This window comes from Cherax quadricarinatus, unplaced genomic scaffold, assembly GCF_038502225.1.
Source record: "Cherax quadricarinatus isolate ZL_2023a unplaced genomic scaffold, ASM3850222v1 Contig1230, whole genome shotgun sequence".
In the NCBI taxonomy this organism is placed as follows: domain Eukaryota; kingdom Metazoa; phylum Arthropoda; class Malacostraca; order Decapoda; family Parastacidae; genus Cherax; species Cherax quadricarinatus.
In genome coordinates this window covers 39,405-56,470 of record NW_027196256.1, presented here as the reverse complement: position 1 = coordinate 56,470, position 17,066 = coordinate 39,405, and the positions used below count along the sequence as shown (strand labels likewise).

The 17,066-nt window shown below is 43.1% G+C and overlaps 1 protein-coding gene across 1 annotated transcript in view; it reads right to left on the bottom strand.

Annotated features, from left to right (window-relative positions):
* LOC128692291 (mitochondrial amidoxime reducing component 2) overlaps positions 1-17,066 on the bottom strand; it is a gene marked incomplete at its 5' end in the record, with an annotated part of 89,128 nt that overhangs the window by 39,026 nt on the left and 33,036 nt on the right.

Here is a 17,066-nt window from a genome sequence, read left to right as displayed (position 1 = left end):
CATGTTCACACTACCATGTTCACACTAACATGTTCACACTACCATGTTCACACTACCATGTTCACACTACCATGTTCACACTACCATGTTCATACTACCATGTTCACACTACCATGTTCACACTACCATGTTCACACTACCATGTTCACACTAATATGTTCACACTACCATGTTCACACTACCATGTTCACACTACCATGTTCACACTACCATGTTCACACTACCATGTTCACACTACCATGTTCACACTACCATGTTCACACTACCATATTCACACTACCATGTTCACACTACCATGTTCACACTACCGTGTTCACACTACCATGTTCACACTACCATGTTCACACTACCACGTTCACACTACCATGTTCACACTACCATGTTCACACTACCATGTTCACACTACCGTGTTCACACTACCATGTTCACACTACCATGTTCACACTACCATGTTCACACTACCATGTTCACACTATCATGTTCACACTACCATGTTCACACTACCATGTTCACACTACCATGTTCACACTACTATGTTCACACTACCATGTTCACACTACCATGTTCACACTACCATGTTCACACTATCATGTTCACACTACCGTGTTCACACTACCGTGTTCACACTACCATGTTCACACTACCATGTTCACAATACCAGGTTCACACTACCATGTTCACACTACCAGGTTCACACTACCATGTTCACACTACCATGTTCACACTACCATGTTCACACTACCAGGTTCACACTACCATGTTCACACTGCCATGTTCACACTGCCATGTTCACACTACCATGTTCACACTACCATGTTCACACTACCATGTTCACACTATCATGTTCACACTACCATGTTCACACTATCATGTTCACACTACCATGTTCACACTATCATGTTCACACTACCATGTTCACACTACCATGTTCACACTATCATGTTCACACTACCATGTTCACACTACCATGTTCACACTACCATGTTCACACTATCATGTTCACACTATCATCTTCACACTATCATGTTCACACTACCATGTTCACACTACCACGTTCACATTACCATGTTCACACTACCAGGTTCACACTACCATGTTCACACTACCATGTTCACACTATCATGTTCACACTATCATGTTCACACTACCATGTTCACACTACCATGTTCACACTACCAATGTTCACACTACCATGTTCACACTACCAGGTTCACACTACCATGTTCCCACTATCATGTTCACACTACCATGTTCACACTACCATGTTCACACTATCATGTTCACACTACCATGTTCACACTACCATGTTCACACTATCATGTTCACACTACCATGTTCACACTACCAGGTTCACACTACCATGTTCACACTACCATGTTCACACTACCACGTTCACACTACCATGTTCACACTACCAGGTTCACACTACCATGTTCACACTACCATGTTCACACAATCATGTTCACACTATCATGTTCACACTACAATGTTCACACTACCATGTTCGCACTACCAATGTTCACACTACCATGTTCCCACTATCATGTTCACACTACCATGTTCCCACTATCATGTTCACACTACCATGTTCACACTACCATGTTCACACTATCATGTTCACACTACCATGTTCACACTACCATGTTCACACTATCATGTTCACACTACCATGTTCACACTACCAGGTTCACACTACCATGTTCACACTACCATGTTCACACTTTCATGTTCAAACTACCATGTTCACACTACCATGTTCACACTATCATGTTCACACTACCATGTTCACACTACCATGTTCACACTATCATGTTCACACTACCATGTTCACACTACCATGTTCACACTACCATGTTCACACTACCATGTTCACACTATCATCTTCACACTATCATGTTCACACAACCATGTTCATACTACCATGTTCACACTACCATGCTCACACTATCATGTTCACTCTACCATGTTCACACTACCATGTTCACTCTACCATGTTCACACTACCAGGTTCACACTACCATGTTCACACTACCATGTTCACACTATCATGTTCACACTATCATGTTCACACTACCATGTTCACACTACCAGGTTCACACTACCATGTTCCCACTATCATGTTCACACTACCATGTTCACACTACCATGTTCACACTATCATGTTCACACTACCATGTTCACACTACCATGTTCACACTATCATGTTCACACTACCATGTTCACACTACCAGGTTCACACTACCATGTTCACACTACCATGTTCACACTATCATGTTCACACTACCATGTTCACACTACCATGTTCACACTATCATGTTCACACTACCATGTTCACACTACCATGTTCACACTATCATGTTCAAACTACCATGTTCACACTACCATGTTCACACTAAAATGTTCACACTACCATGTTCACACTATCATCTTCACACTATCATGTTCACACTACCATGTTCACACTATCATCTTCACACTACCATGTTCACACTACCATGTTCACACTATCATGTTCACTCTACCATGTTCACACTACCATGTTCACACTACCATGTTCACACTACCATGTTCACACTACCATGTTCACACTACCGTGTTCACACTACCATGTTCACACTACCATGTTCACACTTCCGTGTTCACACTACCATGTTCACACTACCATGTTCACACTACCATGTTCACACTACCATGTTCACACTACCGTGTTCACACTACCATGTTCACACTACCATGCTCACACTACCATGTTCACACTACCATGTTCACACTACCGTGTTCACACTACCATGTTCACACTACCATGTTCACACTACCATGTTCACACTACCATGTTCACACTACCTTGTTCACACTACCATGTTCACACTACCATGTTCACACTGCCGTGTTCACAATATCACGTTCACACTACCGTGTTCACACTACCATGCTCAAACTACCGTGTTCACACTACCATGCTCAAACTACCGTGTTCACACTACCGTCTTCACACTACCATGTTCACACTACCATGTTCACACTACCATGTTAACACTACCGTGTTCACACTACCGTGTTCACACTACCGTGTTCACACTACCGTGTTCGCACTACCATGTTCACACTACCATGTTCACACAACCGTTTTCACACTACCGTGTTCACACTACCGTGTTCACAGTACCATGTTCACAGTACCATGTTCACACTACCATGTTCACACTACCATGTTCACACTACCATGTTCAAACTACCGTATTCACACTACAGTGTTCACATTACCATGTTCACACTACCGTGTTCACGCTACCATGTTCACACTACCATGTTCACACTACCAGGTTCACACTACCGTGTTCACACTACCGTGTTCACACTACCGTGTTCACACTACCGTGTTCACACTACCATGTTCACACAACCATGTTCCCACTACCATGTTCACACTACCGTGTTCACACTACCATGTTCACAGTATCGTGTTCACACTACCATGTTCACACTACCATGTTCACACTTCAATGTTAACACTACCGTGTTCACACTACCGTGTTCACACTTCCATGTTCACACTACCATGTTCACACTACCGTGTTCACACTACCATGTTCACACTACCATGTTCATACTTCCATGTTCACACTACCACGTTCACACTACCACGTTCACACTACCACGTTCACACTACCACGTTCACACTACCATGTTCACACTACCATGTTCACACTACCGTGTTCACAAAACCATGTTCACACTACCATGTTCACACTACCATGTTCACACTACCGTGTTCACACTACCGTGTTCACACTACCGTGTTCACACTACCGTGTTCGCACTACCATGTTCACACTACCATGTTCACACAACCGTTTTCACACTACCGTGTTCACACTACCGTGTTCACAGTACCATGTTCACAGTACCATGTTCACACTACCATGTTCACACTACCATGTTCACACTACCATGTTCAAACTACCGTGTTCACACTACAGTGTTTACATTACCATGTTCACACTACCGTGTTCACGCTACCATGTTCACACTACCATGTTCACACTACCATGTTCACACTACCGTGTTCACACTACCGTGTTCACACTACCGTGTTCACACTACCGTGTTCACACTACCATGTTCACACAACCATGTTCCCACTACCATGTTCACTCTACCGTGTTCACACTACCATGTTCACAGTATCGTGTTCACACTACCATGTTCACACTACCATGTTCACACTTCAATGTTCACACTACCGTGTTCACACTACCGTGTTCACACTTCCATGTTCACACTACCATGTTCACACTACCGTGTTCACACTACCATGTTCACACTACCATGTTCACACTTCCATGTTCACACTACCACGTTCACACTACCGCGTTCACACTACCACGTTCACACTACCACGTTCACACTACCATGTTCACAATACCATGTTCACACTACCGTGTTCACACTACCATGTTCACACTACCATGTTCACACTACCATGTTCACACTACCGTGTTCACACGACAGTGTTCACACTACCGTGTTCACACTACCGTGTTCACACTACCGTGTTCGCACTACCCTGTTCACACTACCGTGTTCACACTACCGTGTTCACACTACCGTGTTCACACTACCGTGTTCGCACTACCATGTTCACACTACCATGTTCACACAACCGTTTTCACACTACCGTGTTCACACTACCGTGTTCACAGTACCATGTTCACAGTACCATGTTCACACTACCATGTTCACACTACCATGTTCACACTACCATGTTCAAACTACCGTATTCACACTACAGTGTTCACATTACCATGTTCACACTACCGTGTTCACGCTACCATGTTCACACTACCATGTTCACACTACCAGGTTCACACTACCGTGTTCACACTACCGTGTTCACACTACCGTGTTCACACTACTGTGTTCACACTACCATGTTCACACAACCATGTTCCCACTACCATGTTCACACTACCGTGTTCACACTACCATGTTCACAGTATCGTGTTCACACTACCATGTTCACACTACCATGTTCACACTTTAATGTTCACACTACCGTGTTCACACTACCGTGTTCACACTTCCATGTTCACACTACCATGTTCACACTACCGTGTTCACACTACCATGTTCACACTACCATGTTCATACTTCCATGTTCACACTACCACGTTCACACTACCACGTTCACACTACCACGTTCACACTACCACGTTCACACTACCATGTTCACACTACCATGTTCACACTACCGTGTTCACACTACCATGTTCACACTACCATGTTCACACTACCATGTTCACACTACCGTGTTCACACTACCGTGTTCACACTACCGTGTTCACACTACCGTGTTCGCACTACCATATTCACACTACCATGTTCACACAACCGTTTTCACACTACCGTGTTCACACTACCGTGTTCACAGTACCATGTTCACAGTACCATGTTCACACTACCATGTTCACACTACCATGTTCACACTACCATGTTCAAACTACCGTGTTCACACTACAGTGTTTACATTACCATGTTCACACTACCGTGTTCACGCTACCATGTTCACACTACCATGTTCACACTACCATGTTCACACTACCGTGTTCACACTACCGTGTTCACACTACCGTGTTCACACTACCGTGTTCACACTACCATGTTCACACAACCATGTTCCCACTACCATGTTCACACTACCGTGTTCACACTACCATGTTCACAGTATCGTGTTCACACTACCATGTTCACACTACCATGTTCACACTTCAATGTTCACACTACCGTGTTCACACTACCGTGTTCACACTTCCATGTTCACACTACCATGTTCACATTACCGTGTTCACACTACCATGTTCACACTACCATGTTCACACTTCCATGTTCACACTACCACGTTCACAGTACCACGTTCACACTACCACGTTCACACTACCACGTTCACACTACCATGTTCACACTACCATGTTCACACTACCGTGTTCACACTACCATGTTCACACTACCATGTTCACACTACCATGTTCACACTTCCGTGTTCACACTACAGTGTTCACACTACCGTGTTCACACTACCGTGTTCACACTACCGTGTTCACACTACCCTGTTCACACTACCGTGTTCACACTACCGTGTTCACACTACCATGTTCACACTACCATGTTCACACTACCATGTTCACACTACCGTGTTCACACTACCATGTTCACACTACCATGTTCACATTACCATGTTCACAGTGCCGTGTTCACACTACTGTGTTCACACTACCGTGTTCACACTACCGTGCTAACACTACCGTGTTCACACTACCATGTTCACCCTACCGTGTTCACACTACCGTATTCACGCTACAGTGTTCACACTACCGTGTTCACACTACCATGTTCACCCTACCGTGTTCACACTACCATGTTCACACTACCGTGTTCACACTACCATGTTCACACTACCGTGTTCACACTACCATGTTCACACTACCATGTTCACACTACTGTGTTCACACTACCATATTCACGCTACCATGTTCACACTACCATGTTCACACTACCATGTTCACACTACCGTGTTCACACTACCGTGTTCACACTACCGTGTTCACACTACCGTGTTCACACTGCCATGTTCACACTACCATGTTCACACTACCATGTTCACACTACCGTGTTCACACTACCATGTTCACACTACCATGTTCACACTACATGTTCACAGTATCGTGTTCACACTACCATGTTCACACTACCATGTTCACACTTCAATGTTCACACTACCGTGTTCACACTACCGTGTTCACACTTCCATGTTCACACTACCATGTTCACACTACCGTGTTCGCACTACCATGTTCACACTACCATGTTCACACTTCCATGTTCACACTACCACGTTCACACTACCACGTTCACACTACCACGTTCACACTACCACGTTCACACTATCATGTTCACACTACCATGTTCACACTACCGTGTTCACACTAACATGTTCACACTACCATGTTCACACTACCATGTTCACACTACCGTGTTCACACTACCGTGTTCACACTACCGTGTTCACACTACCCTGTTCACACTACCCTGTTCACACTACCGTGTTCACACTACCGTGTTCACACTACCATGTTCACACTACCATGTTCACACTACCATGTTCACACTACCGTGTTCACACTACCATGCTCACACTACAATGTTCACATTACCATGTTCACACTGCCGTGTTCACACTACCGTGTTTACACTACCGTGTTCACACTACCGTGTTAACACTACCGTGTTCACACTACCATGTTCACACTACCATGTTCACACTACCGTTTTCACACTACCGTATTCACACTACAGTGTTCACACTACCGTGTTCACACTACCATGTTCACACTACCGTGTTCACACTACCATGTCCACACTACCGTGTTCACACTACCATGTTCACACTACCGTGTTCACACTACCGTGTTCACACTACTGTGTTCACACTACCTTGTTCACACTACCGTGCTCGCACTACCGTGTTCACACTACCATGTTCACACTACCATGTTCACACTACCGTGTTCACACTACCGTGTTCACACTACCGTGCTCACACTACCGTGTTCACACAACCATGTTCACACTACCGTGTTCAAACTACCATGTTCACACTACCGTGTTCACACTACCATGTTCACACTACCGTGTTCACACTACCGTGTTCACACTACCGTGTTCACACTACCATGTTCACACTACCATGTTCACACTACCGTGTTCACACTACCATATTCACAATACCGTGTTCACACTACCGTGTTCACACTACCGTGTTCACACTACCGTGTTCACACTACCGTGTTCACACTACCATGTTCACACTACCGTCTTCACACTACCGTCTTCACACTATCGTGTTCACACTACCGTGTTCACACTACCGTCTTCACACTACCGTCTTCACACTACCGTGTTCACACTACTGTGCACGCACTACCCTGTTCACACTACCATGTTCACACTACCATGTTCACACTACCGTGTTCACACTACCATGTTCACAAAACCGTGTTCACACTACCGTGTTCACACTACCGTGTTCACACTACCATGTTCACACTACCGTGTTCACACTACCATGTTCACACTACCGTATTCACACTACCGTGTTCACACTACCATGTTCACACTACCGTGTTCACACTACCGTGTTCACACTACCGTGTTCATACTACCGTGTTCTCACTACCTTGTTCACACTACCTTGTTCACACTTCCTTGTTCACACTACCGTGTTCACACTACCGTGTTCACACTACCGTGTTCACACTACATTGTTCACACTACCGTGTTCACACTACCGTGTTCACACTACCGTGTTCACACTACCTTGTTCACACTACCGTGTTCACACTACCATGTTCACACTACCGTGTTCAAAATACCGTGTTCACAATACCGTGTTCACAGTACCGTGTTCACACTACCTTGTTCAAACTACCGTGTTCACACTACCGTGTTCACAATACCGTGTTCACACTACCGTGTTCGCATTACCGTGTTCACACTACCGTGTTTACACTACCGTGTTCACACTACCTTGTTCACATTCCCGTGTTCACACTACCATGTTCACACTACCATGTTCACACTCCCGTGTTCACACTCCCGTGTTCACACTACCATGTTCACACTCCCGTGTTCACACTACCATGTTCACACTCCCGTGTTCACACTACCATGTTCACACTCCCGTGTTCACACTACCATGTTCACACTCCCGTGTTCACACTACCATGTTCACACTACCATGTTCACACTACCATGTTCACACTCCCGTGTTCACACTACCATGTTCACACTCCCGTGTTCACACTACCATGTTTACACTCCCGTGTTCACACTACCATGTTCATACTCCCGTGTTCACACTACCATGTTTACATTACCATGTTCACACTACCATGTTCACACTCCCGTGTTCACACTACCATGTTCATACTACCATGTTCACACTCCCGTGTTCACACTACCATGTTCACACTCCCGTGTTCACACTACCATGTTCACACTACCATGTTCATACTCCCGTGTTCACACTATAATGTTCACACTACCATGTTCATACTCCCGTGTTCACACTACCATGTTCACACTACCATGTTCATACTCCCGTGTTCACACTACCATGTTCACACTACCATGTTCACACTCCCGTGTTCACACTACCATGTTCATACTACCGTGTTCACACTCCCGTGTTCACACTACCATGTTCACACTACCGTGTTCACACTACCATGTTCACACTACCATGTTCACACTACCATGTTCACACTACCGTGTTCACACTACCATGCTCACACTACAATGTTCACATTACCATGTTCACACTGCCGTGTTCACACTACCGTGTTTACACTACCGTGTTCACACTACCGTGTTAACACTACTGTGTTCACACTACCATGTTCACACTACCATGTTCACACTACCGTTTTCACACTACCGTATTCACACTACAGTGTTCACACTACCGTGTTCACACTACCATGTTCACACTACCGTGTTCACACTACCATGTCCACACTACCGTGTTCACACTACCATGTTCACACTACCGTGTTCACACTACCGTGTTCACACTACTGTGTTCACACTACCTTGTTCACACTACCGTGCTCGCACTACCGTGTTCACACTACCATGTTCACACTACCATGTTCACACTACCGTGTTCACACTACCGTGTTCACACTACCGTGCTCACACTACCGTGTTCACACAACCATGTTCACACTACCGTGTTCAAACTACCATGTTCACACTACCGTGTTCACACTACCATGTTCACACTACCGTCTTCACACTACCGTGTTCACACTACCGTGTTCACACTACCATGTTCACACTACCATGTTCACACTACCGTGTTCACACTACCATATTCACAATACCGTGTTCACACTACCGTGTTCACACTACCGTGTTCACACTACCGTGTTCACACTACCGTGTTCACACTACCATGTTCACACTACCGTCTTCACACTACCGTCTTCACACTATCGTGTTCACACTACCGTGTTCACACTACCGTCTTCACACTACCGTCTTCACACTACCGTGTTCACACTACTGTGCACGCACCACCGTGTTCACACTACCATGTTCACACTACCATGTTCACACTACCGTGTTCACACTACCATGTTCACAAAACCGTGTTCACACTACCGTGTTCTCACTACCGTGTTCACACTACCATGTTCACACTACCGTGTTCACACTACCATGTCCACACTACCGTGTTCACACTACCGTGTTCACACTACCATGTTCACACTACCGTGTTCACACTACCGTGTTCACACTACCGTGTTCATACTACCGTGTTCTCACTACCTTGTTCACACTACCTTGTTCACACTTCCTTGTTCACACTACCGTGTTCACACTACCGTGTTCACAGTACCGTGTTCACACTACATTGTTCACACTACCGTGTTCACACTACCGTGTTCACACTACCGTGTTCACACTACCTTGTTCACACTACCGTGTTCACACTACCATGGTCACACTACCGTGTTCAAAATACCGTGTTCACAATACCGTGTTCACAGTACCGTGTTCACACTACCTTGTTCAAACTACCGTGTTCACACTACCGTGTTCACAATACCGTGTTCACACTACCGTGTTCGCATTACCGTGTTCACACTACCGTGTTTACACTACCGTGTTCACACTACCTTGTTCACATTCCCGTGTTCACACTACCATGTTCACACTACCATGTTCACACTCCCGTGTTCACACTCCCGTGTTCACACTACCATGTTCACACTCCCGTGTTCACACTACCATGTTCACACTCCCGTGTTCACACTACCATGTTCACACTCCCGTGTTCACACTACCATGTTCACACTCCCGTGTTCACACTATGTTCACACTACCCTGTTCACACTACCATGTTCACACTCCCGTGTTCACACTACCATGTTCACACTCCCGTGTTCACACTACCATGTTTACACTCCCGTGTTCACACTACCATGTTCATACTCCCGTGTTCACACTACCATGTTTACATTACCATGTTCACACTACCATGTTCACACTCCCGTGTTCACACTACCATGTTCATACTACCATGTTCACACTCCCGTGTTCACACTACCATGTTCACACTCCCGTGTTCACACTACCATGTTCACACTACCATGTTCATACTCCCGTGTTCACACTATAATGTTCACACTACCATGTTCATACTCCCGTGTTCACACTACCATGTTCACACTACCATGTTCATACTCCCGTGTTCACACTACCATGTTCACACTACCATGTTCACACTCCCGTGTTCACACTACCATGTTCACACTACCATGTTCATACTCCCGTGTTCACACTACCATGTTCACACTAGCATGTTCATACTCCCGTGTTCACACTACCATGTTCACACTACCATGTTCATACTCCCGTGTTCACACTACCATGTTCACACTCCCGTGTTCACACTACCGTGTTCACACTCCAACGTCACTTTACAGCCAAAAAAAACAATTACTTCCATTCAGCCTTAGCAAAACAAACTTATATAATATGACTCCTGGATGCTTATTAAAACCTTCCTAATAAGCATTACACAAAATTCTCCTATACTTTATTTCATCCATTCCAGATGAAGTCACACTCTTGATAAACCGAACTTGCACTAATTAATTTACATTATCAAGTCATCCCCCAAGAAAACCCATAAACTAGACTTATTTCAGTAAGTCAAAGCAAGAGTATTTTTGTACCAAAACTGAGATATTTCACTTAACCTGCCATAGACTAATATAATTTATTTTAGCTAAATTCTGCTGCATCTGTAACAGATTAATTTAAAATTGTTTAAATTACTTAAAATCAATGATATATTTTTTGTAATGCTCAGGTCAGTGTCAACTTTCACACTTCTCAGTGCGTCATCAGGAGTTATGCAATGTTGCAAGGCAGCAGCTGAAGGGTTGTGGGGAAGTTTTTTCACAGAGTAGCGTAGTGCAGGTTGACACCAGCCACAGTCTCTCTGAATATGAGGCCTCACGCCTACAACCCTCCCTGGTATCCCCCCCCCCCACATGGGGCAGGAGACGGCCTCTAGGTTTTCAGAAGTCAAGGAATGGGAAATTAGAAAATACAATAACTAGCCCCAAGTTTCTTCTAGTCGCCTAGAACAGGTCACATCAAAAACCAGATTACACTTACTGCCATTAATGTACCTAGAAGACAAGTGCAACTTTAGGAATACTAGGTCACTATAGTGTTCCTCCTTCGATATCTACCTTCTCAGTAACCCAAACTCACACATCTAGACCTAAAATTAGGAACATTTGGTTCCTGAATAATTTGAAATAAATTATGCTAGTAACAGATAAATTTTATGTGGACAGTATAATAAATTATTATTAAGTGATCATAATTACTATAAAATAAATGAGTAAAAAAATTAAGACTTCCAGTTATTCCCTGGACTTTATATCGTAACTCCTCCCTCTCAGTAGGCAACTAACATTGGACAATAAATAGTTACATTACCTATTGTGTGAGAATTAAAACTCGCGATTAATATCCACGTGATAGACGGTTCTTGTTCCTGTCAACACTGCGTGTCATATTATCCACCTTAATCTGACATTTACAGTATACATCAGTATTATTCCAGATGCTCTCCACTACAACTCATTTTCCAGAAAGAAATTTTCAGTCCCTCAACCTTGAGTCGATGTGTTCAGTCCATCAAGACTGATGGACTGAACACATCGACTCAAGGTTGAGGGACTGATTACCTCATTCTCCTCCTGTTCAAGTTTCTCCTATGTATGGACTGATGAAGCCACTGTATGGCGAAACTTTTCCTCAATAAAGATACCCAAGAGTTGCACATGTGTCTAATTTATCAACATGTCGGTTCTCTGAACCATTCATCTACAAAGAAATTTTCGCTGAAATTATTTCTGTCAGATACTATTAGTCACGATTCAATTAATACCACTCACTAGAACAACATATTACGCCACTATCCCTCGGCTTCCTCCCTCGAATGTTGGTTCTTCTGTGACTTGACATTTTCTAGTCACATCAACACCGCCCGTAATGGTTTTGGCATGCTGCATTTAACTGTATTCTTTTGTACTTCTCTGTATCATATTCAGATAAATAAATAAATAAATAAATAAACATTACACATTTACACTACGATATATAAACACTATTATATCGTTATTATTATTACCCAAATTACAAGGGCATTACAGAACTTTTCCACATTGCGGCCGGGCAGAGGTCCAGCAAGGTCGAGGTTGAGTTGCTGTTCAAGGTCGAGCTTGAGCAGCTGTTCTTCTAGTAGGCCTTATTACAACTTCATCCTGAATTTCCTAATTTTCCATTCGTTGTTCACCATTTAAATATAAGGGAATTAATTCATTAACGGTACACGAACTTTCATGATCATGACATAACACACGGATATTCTTAACAACACGCTGTGAGTCTGGTTATAATGTTAACACCTCGCCCAGTGGCCACAGTGTTCGAAGTTGCTCTGTATCAGTCAATACAATATCGCTGGATTGAATATTTTGTCTATTCACAGTTTCTCATGCACTATAAAAATGTTCACGTAGAGTGAGAAGATATTCTTTGCGCCACATGTTAGACCAGTAATTAATTACCTTATTTAACACATTAAATTTATTCCTCAATGATTCTGGAATATATATCACTGTAGATTATGGGACCTATAGCCTCGGAGAAGTGGGTAAAAAAACTTCAAGGAAGAATATTTCAGAAACTTCCTCCTGAAGCCGTTTGAATATTCTACATCCCTTACCACCCCATCTTTTCATTCTTTTTTACCTATAGATATATTTTATTACATAATATGGTACAAAAGGTTTAAGAGATACATTGTTGATAAAAAGATGGCATATACAGTACATGAGATGTTAGAGATACATGTCTGGTACATATTGTTACGTGTTTGTCACTAATTATAATGCGTAAATCTCATCCAGCTTCTCAGAGCTGGGGCGTGTGCCCAAAATGCAGCAGGCATTACCCCTCTGAACAGCAGCACTGAGTCGCTGGAACAGAAAAGTAGCTGTCCTGGGATTCCTGGTTACCCTGATGAGTCTTTTGCCTAGCTCCTTAAGGAACTTAGATGCACTCTTTCCCCATGAGCCAAGGGTCTTTGAGCCTATGGGAACAAACATATGATGGGCAAGTTCTCCAAGTTATCTGTAGATAGATGCAACCTCCAACTTTTGTCCACATATTAAATGAGAAGGTGTTAATATATCCACATCAGGAGCTTCATTACTGTGAAATTTCTGATGTGGATAAATAAGTAATCGTCCCCTCATATGAAGGGACGATTATTTATTCGATTTTCCGCCTCCACAAATACAGTATAGAATTTCTCGAAACTAATTCTTTCCCTAAACATCTTTTTACTGTTCCTATCATTCGTTCATAAAAACACCCTGCCAAGGAGCTCTGGAGGTGATAAATTTCCAGACACATCCTCGCTGGGATAACAGAGATTGCACGTTAATATTTTCCAGTAACTATCAAACATTGTTCACCCACTACAAAATTAGTGGCATTATCTGATATCATTTCCCTTGGGCCGATCTCCTAGCTGCAGATTTTCGAAACACTCTTATAACCTGCTCTGCAGACAAGTTCTAGGCCACTTCTAAGTGAACTGACCGGGTAACCATGCATTTAAATAAACACACTTTCAAGGGAACACCATCTGCATTTCCAGTTAGAGTAATTGGACCATAGTAGTCCACACCCATTACATCAAATGGCCTTAACAATTGTATATGTTCCCTTGGTAATGGTGGAGGACCTGGGTACATAAAAGTTCTGGCGTCAATATAACGACATATTACATAAGATTTAATACTCTTTTAATACTTTTCCGCCCTTGTGGAATCCAGAAAATTTCTCTAATACAATTTAAAGTGCCTTGTACCCCTCCCTGTATTACAATTTTATGTGCATTTAAAATAATTAAGGTTGTCAGATAATGGGTTTTGGGTAGTAAGATAGGATACTTTGCATGGTCATCCATATCAGCATGTTGAAGCCTACCTCTACATCTAATTACAGCATCTTCTGTTTATAGCCCTGACTTATCTATTATTGAACCTTTCACAAATTTTCACTCTACCAACAATTTAATTTCCTCTCCAACTTTATAAAACTGGTATACTTCAATGTGCCTGGATTTAATGCGGATGATAAGAAAGAGATGATTGCTGATGTTATGAATGAAAAGAAGTTGATGTCTTGGCCCTAAGAGAAACAAAGCTGAAGGGGTTAGGCGAGTTTCAGTGGAGAGACGTTAATTGGCATTAAGTCATGAGTATCTGAGAGAATTAGAGTTAAGGAAGGGGGTAGCAATAATGTCGAAGAGTCAGTTATGGAAGGGTTAAGTGGATTAAAATAATGGTCGGTTGCGAAAAATAGGTTATAATAAGCGTGAATACACCTGGAGAAGAGAGGAGTATAGAGGAGAGAGATTTTGGGAGATGTTAAGTGAATGAATAGGAATTTTTGAACCAAGTGAGATAGTAATTGTGGTAGGGGACTTAATGCTAAAGGGGGAGAACATTTAAAGAAAGTGTGGTAGGTATACTGCTGTACATTAACATCTCCATTCAAAGCAGTGAAATCGCAGGTCTAGAGAGTGTACAGAGATCCTTTACTGCACGTATAAGCTCTGTCAAGCACCTTAACTACTGGGAACGCTTGGAAGCACTTGACTTGTACTCGTTGGAACGCAGGAGGGAGAGATATATCATAATCTACACTTGGAAAATCTTGGAAGGAATGGTCCCAAATCTGCACACAGAAATCACTCCCTACAAAAGTAAAAGACTGGGCAGGCGATGCAAAATGCCCCCAATAAAAAGTAGGGGCGCCATTGGTACACTAAGGGAAAACACAATAAGTGTCCGGGGCCCAACACTGTTCAATAGCCTCCCATCAAGCATTAGGGGAATTGCCAATAAGCCCCTGGCTGCCTTCAAGAGAGAGCTGGACAGATACCTAAAGTCAGTGCCGGATCAGCCGGGCTGTGGCTCGTACGTTGGACTGCGTGCGGCCAGCAGTAACAGCCTAGTTGATCAGGCCCTGATCCATCGGGAGGCCTGGTCATGGACCGGGCCGCGGGGGCGTTGATCCCCGGAATAACCTCCAGGTATCCAGGTAAGTTTGAGGTGCCAGGTGTAAATGACAATGGGAGCCCTTTGAATGAACTTTGTATAGAAACGGGTTTAGTTATAGGTAATACATATTTTAAGAAAAGAGGATAAATAAGTATACAAGATATGATGTAGGGCATAATGACAGAAGTTTGTTGGACTACGTATTGGTAGATAAAAGACTGTTCAGTAGACTTCAGGATGTGCATGTCTACAGAGAGGCCAGAAATATATCAGATCACTTTTTAGCTGTAGTTGCAGAGAGTAAAATGTAGATGGGATACAAGGAAAATAGAAGCAGCAAGTAAGAGAGAGGTGAAGGGGTTTAAACTAAAAGAGGAGGCAATTAAGGTAAGATATAAACAACTATTGGAGGATAAATGGGCTAGTGTAAGTATAGGCAATGGGGTCGAAGTTGTATGGGGTAGGTTTAAGAATGTAGAGTTAGAGTGTTCAGCAGAAGTTTGTGGTTACAGGAATGTGGGTGCGGGAGGGAAGAAGAGTGATTGGTGGAATGATGATGTAAAAATAGTAGTAAGGGAGAAAAAGTTTGCATATGAGAGGTTTTTGCAAAGTAGAAGTGATGCAAGGATTGAAAAGTACATGTAGAGAAAAATAGAAGTTAAGCAATGTAAAACGAGAGCAATTGAGAGAGTGAATGAGTGTTATCAACAAATTTTGTTGAAAATAAGAAAAAGTTTTGGAGTGTAATTAATAAGTTGAGGAACCCGAGGGATCAAATGGATTTGACTTTTAAAAATAGGAGAGGAGAGTTATTAAATGGATAGTTAGTGGTATCGGGAAGAT